Below are 14,224 nucleotides of genomic sequence, written 5' to 3' on the forward strand. Positions count from 1 at the left end.
TGGTGAGTACAGCACTATTGTACAGGTATCTGTGTCTAGAGGAAGAGACACTTGTATGGCCTTCTTAGCATACAATACATGTCATCAATTTCCATTGCAAGTAAGATTGTTTCACACATCTGCACAAAGAAAAAAAATCAGAATATAGCATTATGTTACGTTTGTTATGTAACAGTCAAGTCATAGCAGCACAATCACGGCCATTCAGATCTCAAATTAAAAGAAAAATGGAGCTGGAAGAGCCAGAAAAGCAGTTATATCTTTTTTTATAACACAATAATTAGTTTAAATAAAAGCAGAAAAAAAGACAGGCTTTCCTTATAAGTGTCTACCATATTGCCACTGCATTTAAGTTATACTTACTAATAAGCATTGGTATTTTATTGTAGACAGGATTGGTACTGTGGTAGTAATTGGTCTTAAAAATTTACCCTAATTGTGAGCTCAATTGTAAAAAGTATGTGAAAGTTCATTAGATGTCACAAAAACCTATAACAACAAATGTTGATGGGAAAAGGTACAAAAAGGAGACAGAGAAGCTGAATTAACCAAACCAAAAGGCCTAATGAACTCATTTAAGGACTGTGTTAAGATCATACTTGCAGGGCCGGCGCAACCCATTAGGTGACCTAAGCGGTTGCCTAGGGCACTACAGTTTGGGGGGCGGCGACTGTGGCGGATTTCGGCGGCGGGACCTGCTGCCTAGGGCAGCAGAAAACCTGGTGGCGCTCCTGCATACTTGGCAAACAACAGAAGTGTGGAACCAGAAATCAGTGAACCAGAATTAGTCTGTCAGAAACTAGGCCTAATTGGTGGACAAAGTAATAAAGAGACGAGTTATTTCACCCACCATTCCTTTGTGAGTCCTTAAAAAAATACTGTGGGGAGAAAAACTGGCTATTGGAGCAAGTTTCGCCATCATAGCTGCCATCCTCACGAACTCCTGAGACCCCAGGCCTTCATTATCTTGATCCTGAGAGATGCCCCATCCAGAACAGGCCAGAAAGGCACCCAGATGACATCACCACCTCCACTGGCTCCAGATGAATCCCAAACATCACCTGGGATGAAATGGGATTGGACTTTATCAACAATGGCTCCAGGCCATTGAAACTAACTTCTTCTCTTTTCCACCAGAAGGACAGTTATTGAGTTATTGCCATCTTTAATGCCACCTAAGAAACTGTCAAACAAAGGATTTGTCCTATTAAAAACTCTCTCCAGCTAAAGGGAAAGGGAACAAGAAATACTGTTAAAATGAAAGCCTTATTTAATACTTTACATTTCAAATGCTTTAATTGTTTGTCCTTCTTTTCTTTATCTTTAATAAAAGGTTTCAATGATTTTAATGGTGTTTGCCGTGGTACTAAGGAGGATGAGGTTCCTGTAAACTAAACTCTGAACCTTGCTTAACACTATTTAATGTTGGACAGTGAGTAATTGGGTTATGTCATCTTTGGGACCCTATGTTCCATCTAAATTAATACGACAGTATCATAGTCTATTATTAAGTTTGCCCAACATTTCCTACAAGACCCAGGTTTCAGTTGCTTATAACTTTGCTAAACTTTATCATTCAGGCTGAAATTTCCCATTGCATTGGCCTGCCTCGGGCTGACGTCTTGGAAAATTTAGCCAGAACAGTTCAGCCACTTCTGAGAATGAGGCTATGAACAAAACACATTTTTCACCCCACTTTGAAAAATTCTGGTGGTCTCTTTTGAGAAGCTCTAGCATCTCCATGCTTTGGAGAAGGGATGTGAAATTTGGCAGGCAGTGACATTTATGTCAAGAATGTGCATTTTCCCAATAATTCACCTAAATTTAGCAAGTTATAAGCCTCTTAAAAATTGCAGTTTGCACATGCTCATTAGATTTATTAAAGATTTGCAGCTGTATTTCCTGAAGAATCAGTTGGCATTGAGCTTGCTCCAGAACCTCACAGAGCACGATTTTCCCTGCAATTGCAGAGCTGCTGCGGAGTGGGCTGAGGCTGGGTATCAGAACTGAGTGAAGGCAGTCTCTCTCTCTTGTGTTCTCAATTCGCCCATGCTGGCAGCGTGGAGTAAAGGAGGATGTTTGTAGGACCCCTGCCTCGTTTGTGGCATAAGTTGGAAGATGTGTAGTGAATGAGACAGGCAACACACTTCTCAGTGCAGGAAGAGAAAAGATGGTCTAATGATTAAGGAAGCTGAATGCTTTTCTGGGGCATTTGATTCTATTCCTGCCTCTGGCCACAGAGTTGCTGTGTGATGCTGGACAAATCACTTAACTCAAACTTTTCACAGATGATCACTAATTTTGTGTTCCTAATTTTCTGGGCGCCTGACTTGAAGCCTTAGTGTCTGATTTGAAGAAGTACTGAACCCTGCAATTGAAGTCAATTGTTACTGTGCTTTGAACATGTAAAAGATTATATAATGCTAAATACTCTGAAAAATCAGGTCCTAGGTGTCTCAAATTAGGCAACCAAAATTAGTGGATACTTTTAAACAATCTCTCTTGCCTCAGCTCCCCACTGTAAAATTGAGATAATACCACCTCCTCATCTCACAGTGGTGTTGAAGAAAAATGAATATTGTGAAGCACTCAGTTGCTACGCAGATGAGCACCACAGAAAAGCCCATGAAGTATTTAATAATTCTGTCTCCAGAGCAGGGTTTGAATAGCGTGTAGTAAATAATGCTTTGGTCGATACACTGAACAAAGAGAAAACTAAATATTGAATAGTTGCTCATTAATTGAGCATCATCCATCCTGTAAACTGATGGATAGAGGCCTGCACAGATACACATTTATATTCGCAGATGCAGATATCGCCGGATATAAATCGGTATCCGTGGAACCGCAGGCCTTTCCCAGGACCCACAGCGGCAAAAGGAGCAGAACATGGGGCCACTACTCCCAGGAGCCAGCACCCCGCGCCAGCAGTTTCTCTGGCACAGCTGTACCACAGCCCTGCCCTCATCCCTTCCATGCAGCTGTCTGCGTCTCATGTTTGGGGGCAGTACGGCCATGCCAGAAGAGCTGCTGGCGCGGGGCACTGGCTACTGGGAGCAGCAGCCCCAAGTTCTGCTCCTTCCACCGCTGCAGTTCCCGGAAAGCCCTGCAGTTTTGTGGATACTGATTTATATCCATGGATATAAATTTATATCCGCGCAGGGCTCTACTGATGGAGGCAGTGGTCCTTATGTAAAAAAAATATGATGTGATCTTGTAATTAAAGACTATATAATAATGCATGTGCATTCACAAGGTGGGTGAATGAAGACTACATACGCAACTTTAATTCTGGCATTTCCTAACTTTTAAATGCTTGACTTTGCATCTTTAATGCCCTTTTTAATGTAGTTTTGTGTTTGTAATATGCATGTATTTTCATTGAGCACATGTAGCAATTAACAGTCATTACAAATAAGCATCCCTTCAAAAGACATACAACAGCAGTCAAATAATACTGCCCAGACAAGATTGTTTATTAAGCAGTGCTCTTAGTGACCCCTACAATCAGCGCCCACCTATTCTTCAACTCCATGTCTGCAGTTTGCCATGGCATCCATGCTATTCTGCATAATAGTGTTCCAGAATTTGAACTTTTATTTAAAAAAAGCATTGCTAGCAGTTGTGAAAATAAATGTTTTCCAGACTGAGGCCTTGGCTACACTTGGGAATTCACAGCGCTGCCGTGTAGTCGCGCCGCCAGCGCTGCGAGAGAGCTCTCGCAGCGCTGTATTTACTCCACCTCTCCAAGGGGAGTAGCTTGCAGCGCTGCAAGCGAGCATGCAGCGCTGCAGGCGCTGATTACACTGGCGCTTTACACACCCCTTAGCGCAGCAAGTTGCAGCGCTGTACAGCGCCAGAGTAGCTAAGGCCTGAGTGTGAATTGATGCAGTGTCACTTGCCTAGGGCTATGTCTACTCTTCAAATGCTGTAGTTAATCCACCTTCCCAGGAGGCAGTAGCTAGCTTGACAGAAGAATTCTTCCATCTACCTAGTGCTCTCTGTACTGGGGGTTAGGTCAACATAGTTATGTCTCTAAGGGATGAGAATGTCCCTGGAGAGATGTAGCTATGCTGATGTAAATTTCCAGTGTAGAGCAGCCCTAAGTCTGCAAAGAGCTCAAAGCAATAGCTCAGATGTGAATATCCAACTGTGCCCACTCAAGCCCACGTAAGAGTCAGATTCCATGACCACAGTATCTGGCAGTTTTTTAAGATGTCATGAAATTCTGTATTTCTGCCAGCATCCAGTGTTTTGTTTTCTTTCTCCCCGTCCCATTGGGACCTGCCTGCAGCTGCCTCATGCTCTCTAGTTTTCTTCACAGGGAAGTTAATTGGATTACAGTGTGCACTGCCTGCACTGTTCCATAGAGCTGAGCTCACTTCTGCAGAATTTACAGAATGTGCCCTTGACAGTTTAAAGGAGCTCAGTCCCTATCTTTTTCAGCCAACATAATTCAGTGCAGAGGGCACAAGACTGAAGTCGGAAGACATGGATTCTATTCCAGACTCTGCCACTGACCTGACCTGCTACGTGACCTTGGGTAAGTCTTAATTTCCCCATCCCTAAAATGGAGACGATGCTGGCTTTCCTAAAGCCCATCGCCAAATCTGTCCACATATCTTTTCAAGGGACACCATCATAGGACCTAATCACATCAGACACGCTATCAGAGGTTTGTTCACCTGCACATCTACCAATGTGATACATGCCATCATGTGCCAGCAATGCCCCTCTGCCGTGTACATTTGCCAAACCAGACAGTCTCTACACAAAAGAATAAATGGACACAAATCAGACATCAAGAATTATAACATTCAAAAACCAGTAGGAGAACACTTCAACCTCCCTGGTCACTCTATTACAGACCTAAAAGTCGCAATTATTCAACAAAAAAACCTTCAAAAACAGACTCCAACGAGAAACTGCAGAACTGGAATTAATTTGCAAAACGGACACCATTAAATTAGGCTTGAATAAAGACTGGGAGTGAATGAGTCATTACACAAACTAAACTATTTCCCCATGCTAATTTTCTCCCTACTGTTGCTCACATCTTCTTGGCAACTGTTTGAAATGGGCCATCCTGATAATCACTACAAAAGTTTTTTTTTCCTCTCCTGCTAATAGCCCACCTTATTCGATTAGTCTCATTAGAGTTGGTATGACAACGCTCATTTTTTCATGTTCTCTGTATATATATATATATATATATATATATATATATATATATATATATCTTCCTACTGTATTTTCCACTGTATGCCTCTGATGAAGTGGGCTTTAGCCCATGAAAGCTAATGCTCAAATAAATGTGTTAGTCTCTAAGGTGCCACAAGTGATGGAGAATAACACGGCTACCACTCTGAAACCTGTCAGTATTAATACTGTCACTCCCAATTCAGCCATTTAGGAGTGTGGTATTTCAACCATTATTTAACTAACAGGGCTCCTCAGCACTCCCCATTTAGGAGGATACTGTGGGATACATCAGTGGGATTCTATGGAGGTGTACTAATGAAGGCATAAAAGGGGTTAGCTATCTTTCAGAACTCCTGCTCTCCAAATAGGGTTACCCTCATAAAGCTATATTGATCACCCCAACTTCCCCACTATCACTTGGCTTTTCAAGATAGAGATGAACTGCGAAATGTTAGGTGGGGCAGGGCTGTTTATATTCTCAGTCAAAAGGCTGATGGAAGCACACACTTGTGCAACCAAATGTGACTGCTGTCTATGGCCTCAGGTACACTTCAACAACAGGAGTCTATGCCGGCACACTCATGAAGGAGAGCTTGTATTCTCGCTTTCTACAGCCATACTTCCAGGAATAATGTCCCAGAACAGAGACCTCTGGCTGTCTGGCCTTTTCCAGCAGTGTAAATAAATAGGGCAGCCACCTATCCAGTCTATGCTGAAATTCATCTAGGTTCTATACTCTGGCAAAGAAGAAAGTACACAGCCCTAATGCAATATACCTTTGTTGATTTTCCTTATGTTTTTATTTGCCAAAACAAAACTATTTTGGCTCTATTATTTCCAATCAATAACAGCCAAAATCCTGCACTGATCTACATCAAGTGTAACTCCATAGGCTTCAACCTCTACAATCAAGGAGGTTGCATGAATTGTAAATTAGTACAGAATATAGTCCTGGATATACAGTAGTTGGGGTCTGAAGTCTTTTACTTTGCATGGGTGGCGAGTAAAGTTTACAGCTAGTAATTTTGAAGAGTAAATACTGAAAGATGTTTCTATCACCACAAATCCTGAATCAGTAATTTAATACATCAAATTTATTTTCACCCTGTTAAGTCCTGAAAACAAAAGGAAATGTTCATGCCTATAAAATGGTGTTATGTGATTTAGAGACACCAGTCTGAAGGATAGGTTCTTGACGGATTTACAATTCTGTTCATCATAGGCATGCAAATGAACAAATTAATAAAAAGAATTTTCCTGCCAAAAGAAATATTTGCTATTTTGCTTACATGGAGGAACTACTGGAGTTCTTCCCTGAGAGAAACAAACAGAATAGATTAAAAAGAAACCTATCCTCTGCTAAGTTTAATCAATACAGGGCATGGTTCAAATTGTAAGATCTGAATTAAACAGTTTACAGGTAGGAAATATCTGATTTCTATTTCAAAAGATCTACCAGTTTTGGATGATGTTCCAATAGTAATGTTCAATAAAAATGTAAGAGATGAACTAACAGCAGCATAGAAAATATGATTTCTCCATGCTACATTCACTGAAGCTAAGAGATGAAGTCTGTAGAAACTAATGAAAGGATAGAAAGATTTTTAAGTTTTCACATAGCAACAATAGATTCCTTTTTGTCCTGTGTGGCTCCCAGAGACATAAAGGAATTTGCTTCCAGCAAAACGGGTAGAGACCCCTTACTGATACTTTACAGATCTTTGAGAGCAATAGAAGACTGTAGGCTTCTTGACTACCAGAAACACGAGAAACAAATATCATCTGCACAGACCCTAGTAACTATTCCTGCCAAACTAGAAATGACCTAACTAAGGCACAGCTTCCTTGATATTTTCAAATCGCCCAGGTAAAAAACCACAGTATCAAGCTGGACATATATAATGGTGCATTCTTTGAAACTTGCTTAGTCGTTAGTGGGTTTATTTTTAAAATCTACCAGAAAACTTACTGCAAGTACACTATTCTAAAAACCAGAAACAACTATGACTTTGCAATCTGCTTCAATGACACTGAAGGATTCCAACTCTCCTAAAAAATAAGACTTTCATTCAGTATATGGAGTGATAACCTGCTCCATTGAAATCAGTGAAAACCCCTGCTGATTTCAAGGGGGCCAGAATTTCACCCAGGGTTCTGAGAGACTTCTTATTAATAAAATCCTGGCACTTTCTGGTTTATTGCTATCCCAAGATATCTCTTTTCATAACATCGCTGATACAAAAGATCTTCCTGTGACTCTGATATCTGATCTCAAAAGCAACCTAGGAAGTGCTAGAAGGATTTCAAAAACTGAAGAAGGCTTTTTTTTAGTTATCTAAAAGCCTATTTACAGTATGTGCTTAACTGAGTTTTCATTTTAACTTTATATTTTAAAGTCTGACCACTTAAGCTCTGGAAGTCAGACATATTTCAGGTTATGCTTATAGCTTTGACTTCAGATCATGTGCTGAAAGTGACATCTACTTTTCTGTCACTGGGCTCAGACAGTTAAACATTTCCACTTAAGGAAAAATAAGTGTTTTGACACATGCTGCTACTGTTGGGACCCACTTTGGTGATTTCATGCTTCAGGAAATCTGTATAATTTCCACAAAACCATTAGAAGAATTTTTTTGTGCTATGACAAGACCAAACTGCCATGACTCTCTTACTTATTATGTAAGGAGAACACCTTAATCGGTTTAGGTTCTTTCCAGTTGGAAAAAATTACTCATAAGCAAAGAGGTTTTAGAGAATTAATATTTCATGGATTAAAAATGTCCTGTGTAAATTGTGTCTCTCATGAATAAATTCCTCTTCCTGAAAAGTGGCAGTGTCCTGTAAGGAAAAAGGTAGTGGGGTAATTGCTGACAGAAAGCACTAACAGGAAATGCCCTGCTGATTTTTTTTTTTTTAATATATATATAATCCGATTCTAACAGTTGGCAAGGGCACTGTTTGAAAAGGCAGCAGTCTAGTTCCAAGTATCCCTACTGTGGGCTGTTCTGACTCAGATTAAAAAATAAAAACAACATGGGGTCCTTGTGGCACCTTAGAGACTAACAAATTTATTTGGGCATAAGCTTGCGTGGGATAGAACCCACTTCATTAGATGCAATGTCGTTGTACCCAACTGGTCCCAGGATGTGAGAGAGCCAAAAAGGGTCAGGTAATATATTTTATTGGACCAAATTCTGTTGGTGAAAAAGGCAAGCTTTCAAGCACCACAGAGCTCTTCTTCTGGTCTGGGAAAGGTAATCAGAATGGCACGGCAAAATAAAATGTAAAACAGATTGTTAAGCATAAAGAGTTAACACATGTTGCAAGAAATCATTCAGATGTGAGCAATTAAAACCTCTGCAGTCACAGGACAAAGGACAGTAGGTTACAGACAACTGTAACAAGACATAAAACCAATATCTGTATTCATTCTATTACGATTCATGTCTAACAGAGTTAGGCTTGTCTTTTGAAAATATTGTGCAGGTTTCCTTTGAGGATGAGTACAGAGAAGTCAAATATGGAATGATCATTTTGTGAACAGTGTACGCACATGGATTGTGCTTAATTTGTGCCAGGGCTTGCCAGGACTGAGACCCAGCACCTCTAGGCTTAGTAGTTCATAGTCCTGGCACCTCTGGGCTTGCTGCATCAGTTATCAATATTAAAAAAATTGTTTGAACCCCGGCACCTAATTGCTTGAATCTGGCACCTCTTTCATTAGAAATTAAGCACTGCCCATAGGTGATAGAGTGATTTTTGTCTTTTATCATTCTTCTGCATATATTCATTCAAGAGCATAGGGATTGTCTAGTTTCACCCACATAGTTATTGGTGCCTTTGATTCACTGGATGAAGTACACCACTTCTTGTGACAGGCATGTGTAGGACCCAAGCATCTTGAAAGGTATGATGTGGGGGGTATTGATCATCATAGCAGTGGAGATATGGCTGCAGGTTTTGCATCTGTTGTTATGGCGGAGTCTGGCACTGCTCTGAGTTGGGATGTCCTAGTCAGTGGGGAGCTTGCTTCTGACAATGAGCTTGGTGAAGTTGGGGGATTGTTTTGAAGGCCAAAAGAGGGTGTTTGAGAAAGGGCCACTTCCACCCTGATTGAATTGGCCTCGTTAGCACTGACCCCCCCACTTGATAAGGCAACGCCCATCTTTTCATGTGCTGGTCATGCCTCGTGGTCAGAGCAGGAGTCAGGCACCAGGAAACTTAGCTGAAGATCAAAACCAGAGGCCGGATACCAGAACCAAGGGGCAAGACGGAGTCAGAGTCTAAAAAATTGGAGCAAAAGGTCAGAAATGGAATCAGAGGCCAAAGCCAGGGCCAAGAATCAGAGCCAGAATCAGAGTCAGAGAATTGAGCAAAGTCTGCAGCCAGGGCTCAGAAGTTAGTCAAGAAGGCAAGATCCAACGAAGCAGACATCCAGAAACTCACTTAGCTGCATGGACAACTTCCTATGCCTCTTTACAGCTTAAATAGCATAGCCGGAGAAATCAATGGGGCCGGGTGTTCCTCCAGGCAGGATTCTTGTGGACAGTGCTTCTGGTAGGGCTATGATTCCATTAGCCATCAGCCAACCAGGTAGTAGCAAGCTGCCAGATGGCAGCTGGAATAGGAGGGTTGCCTGGAGACCCATCGATCCTCAAAGATATCCGTTGCTATGTGTGTATTAGAGAAGGCAAGACCAAAGAAATGTGCCTTGACTTGGGGCAGAAAATGGTAAGGTTTGTGATGGTCTTTAGTTCTTGGGGACAGTTCATTCCACAATCTCAACTGTCCGCATGCACCCCTGCCTCCCAGAGAAGTTCTGTCTCCTGGCACAGGCTAGCTTATTGTAGAAAGTTCCATTGTGTCAGAATAGCATAATTGTGGACAGCAGTCTTTGTCCATTGAGCTTGAGCAGTCTGTCTTTTGAGCTTTAGACAATCTTTTGGATATTATGGGCTTTGGCCACTTTGAGATAAGTACGAAGTACTTAAGTACTTGATTTGAAATTCTATAGGAAGCCTCTGTGGTGAGCGGAGGACAGATTGGATGTGTCTGCAGTGGCCTGAGTGCTGAGGAGACACATTCCAGCATTCTGTACTAGTTAGAGTTCCCTAAATGCTGAAATCTTCATGCCCAGGTATACTAAATTGCTATAATCCAGCAGAGAAGTGACAAAGGCATGAATAAATGAATCCAGGTCTTCATCCACCAGGATAGGACAGTCTCCTAGCCAAGCGGAGATGGTAGAAACTGTTACTCATGGATGCTGCTATGCAAAAGCTCAGCATCCCCTAGGAATCCAAGAGCACTGCTAGAGTATGGACTGAACTGATCAGTGGTGGGTGGGTATCTTCAGCCAGTGGAGAATTCAACATGGCTGCAAGCTCTTCAGAATACCTTCCTCTGCTCACCAGCATCACCTTTGTCTTCCTTGGGTTTAGCTTCAGCAAGCTTTGGATACAGTCTTTTTCTTCCACCCCTTCTTGTTTGGAATAAGAACGAGCATCTGTTGTTTTGACCCATTAAAGTACCTGTATCTTGTTACACTGATCAAGAAATATAAACAGTTGATCTTTCTCTTTATAAGAGTGATGGGAAGACCTCAGTGGAATATGCTATTCATGTATGTGAAGACTTTGGCCTTATTTAAATCAGTTTATTGATTTACAGAATTCTATTGTGCACTTGCTAGCTATACATCCATAACTCAGTGAGATTATTTTAGATGAATTATTAAAAGTCAGAATACACATCTGAGGAAGGGGAATCCTGTCTTAAAAAAAAAACAACAACAACAAAACTTTGGTGATGCCAAAACCTGAGTCTTCTATAAAGGGTTAATGGCTACAGTACAGCAGTCTGAGGTTAAAGCCACTGACGATGTACAATTTAATAGCATGTTTTATTGGGTAATGCATATAAATGGGGAGGAAGCAGTAAGGGTGTGCAAGACTTTGTAGACGAAGGAACAGCATGAATGCCAACTTCTGTACCCCAATAAGGAAAAAAGCTCAACATTTCTGTCAGTGCTACAATCTGTTACAATGTTAAAGATATAGATTAATACATATTTCTGTACCAATAATGCATCCTTTTCTAAACAAACAAAAAAATCACTCAAATCAGCATCTGATCAAGATTCTCTGATACACATCAGGAGGAAAATGGTTCTACATTTTAGACATGAGTTTCTCCAAAAATGGAACACGTATGAAATTGGCTTTTCATGAGATTAGGACTCAATCCTGCAAATTACTTAGCACTCTGGTCTCAATCTTGCAAAGTAGTTGAGTAGATCTCACTGAAGTATAACTCTCTGTCCATCAAGTTTAAAAAGTCTGTCCTAGTCTTTAGGGGTGGCAAAAGTTTCTTTCATCACCATAACCACCACATCAATGAACCAGGGAGAATCTGAGAATAAGTCTCCCCTCCCACACACCTCACATTCTACTGGAGGAATCCAATAGGGAATATTCACTCTCTTCCAGATTGGAAGAACTGATTCAGATATCAACCAAAAGTTCCTCCACATGGTTCTAGGATACTTGTTTATCACCTCCATTACTGTTGCCTGGCAATGTCAAGACGCAGATGTTGCCTATTCCCACATCACTGATAACTCTAGCCTCAGGTAACCCCGCAAGAGGGGAGGAAAAGGAAGTTACAATCCAACAGTGTTAGCTTCAAGCAACTTCTGTAGCACTGTGAGGAACAAGAGAAAGGGCTTTAGAGTTACTAATTAGCTAACAATTGTGTACCAAATTTCCTAACAAGGTGGGAAGAAAACCCAACTAAAGATGTGACACCACTAGAGGAATCAAGCCCGCTACATTGGCACTCAAAGAATTGAGACATGGTTAGAACTGCACCCTTCTTTCATATAGTTCATGTCAGAGGCTGTCAGCATGGACCCAAAAGACACAGCTAGCTATGGATTCTAGTTTACGCACTGAGATGGGTCATATCTACCAAGAATTATGATTCATGTAGACAATTATTGAAGTAGTAAATATAATGTAAAGAACAATGGTTCATTGGTTAAAGATGCCAAAATGGTCTAATAGGTCTTTTGCCACCTACAGTATATGTAATTCAAACTATAACTTATCATTTTCAGCTTTTTGATGTTTAAAATGAATGACAGTTTAGAGTGTCACGGCCCCGCTCTCGGGCAGGAGCGCCCCGCCGCGCTGCCCCCCTCCAGGCGCCGCCCCAAGCACATGCTTGGTGGGCTGGTGCCTGGAGCTGGCCCTGCCTAAAGGAATCAAAGTTAGCTCTGACATTCAACAGTGGAGAGAGGAGGTAGTGCAATTGGTGTTTAAAACCCTCAGAGGTGGGCCCATACCCTCAGGTACAAATACCTGTCCCTATCCTCTCTCAATTCACTGGGTTTTGTAACCCATGCCCCTTGTCAAGCAAGTGCTACTTAGGTAATGGTGAAGGACTCACTCAGTCCTTCTGTCATACAACAGTTCCACTGGCCTTGAGTCACAGAATCAGGGTAACAAAACTTTATTCTTCCTGCCCCAATAACAGAGAAAACTGGGGATCCCACACCAGCCAAAGTAACTACTTTGAGTTGCTGTTGTTTCATGCCAGGCGAGTGGGTGTGCCTATGCAAACAAGATCAGCCCCTAGAGTTCTTTTCCACACTCGCCATAATTCACCACCAGATGTCAGGGTAGAGCTCATCCTGACTCTGCTTACACCAACAAGAGTAAATATTAAGTGAAAGAGAATGACTGATGGACTGTATTATATTAATAAATCAATTATGAGGCAAAATGGACAAAGTGGGATGAATAAATTAAAGATTGTTGATTTAACTACACTTACAGTAATGCATATTGCCTCAACTTTTCTGTCTTTGCTTGTTCATCTGGTAACTTGTACTTTCAATACTAACATTATCTATAATAGAAATAGTACAGCAGGTCCCCAGTATACATTAGGGTTGTGTTCTTGAAAAGGACCACAGATACCGAAACGATGTATACCGGAGACCCGCTATTACAGGAGTTGTGTAGGCAAGAGGGGACACTTGGGAGGTGGGCAAGGATGGGGGCGGAGGGGTAGGAGCCAACTATGCCTCTCCCACCTTCCAGGCGGCCTTGCGGGGGGGGGGGGGGGGGAAACAGCACCCCCGCTGGGCTGGGGCTCCCGGAAAAATGGGGGCCCCGTAAAGATTTGCACCCCTGACTCCCCCCGTGCTGCTCCCCTGCCTGACGCTTGAGGCTTGCCCTGCTGCACCTGGGGCTCCTGCCAGGGAGCATGATGCGGGGTTCGAGGCGTGAGGGCTTGCCCCACTCCGACAGTTGCGGGCTTGGAAGCCCCCGCACCCCAACCCCACTCCACTGCAGGAGGGCCAAGTGAGCACAGCAGAGCTAGCCCCCGACCCTGCTCTGCAGCTGGAGTGCCAGAGCTGGGCAAGCTCCCGCTACTGCCTAAAGCGGCTTCCTCTCGTTTCTACAAGTCTGCACTAGACAACAACTCAAAAGGCAAATAAGCCTGACATTACTCTTAAAGGAGTATTTTTCTTCATCTCTCTTTCTTCTTTCTGGACACACACTTTTTAAAGTCTATTACTGCTAAAAGAGAGAATTTTGGAACTTTAGAGACAAGAAGCATATACTTTCTGTACAAGGTTATTCTTCACAAAAAAATGCAGTCTGTCACTGGTATTATCTGAACTGACTTTTTATTCCCTATCACAGAATTGTCTGCAATCCAGGATTGGAACTGTTTGCCACATCAATCCTAGCACTAAAATATGCTTGCTGACTTCAGAGGTATTGTAACTAGATTGGCACCAAAAAAAGTCAAAGTCTAATATGAGACTTCTAGGATTACGTTTCCATTCCTCCAAACGGCAACTGCCATCGTGCAGCAGAAAGTAACAACTTTTGTGTCAATCTCTGTAACCAATATTAGCAGAATACAATCTGTTATATGTATAAGTTAATTTTATGTGTTGAGAGCAACTGTATCAGTACTGCAAATGCTTCTCTCCCTCTCAAGAACT

At 41.9% G+C, this 14,224-nt stretch overlaps 1 protein-coding gene across 2 annotated transcripts in view; it reads right to left on the minus strand.

Annotated features, from left to right (window-relative positions):
* The window catches only part of TUSC3 (tumor suppressor candidate 3), a 285,711-nt gene that overhangs the window by 171,634 nt on the left and 99,853 nt on the right, over positions 1-14,224 (minus strand). The window lies entirely within an intron of this gene.

This window comes from Trachemys scripta, chromosome 5, assembly GCF_013100865.1.
Source record: "Trachemys scripta elegans isolate TJP31775 chromosome 5, CAS_Tse_1.0, whole genome shotgun sequence".
NCBI lineage: Eukaryota > Metazoa > Chordata > Testudines > Emydidae > Trachemys > Trachemys scripta.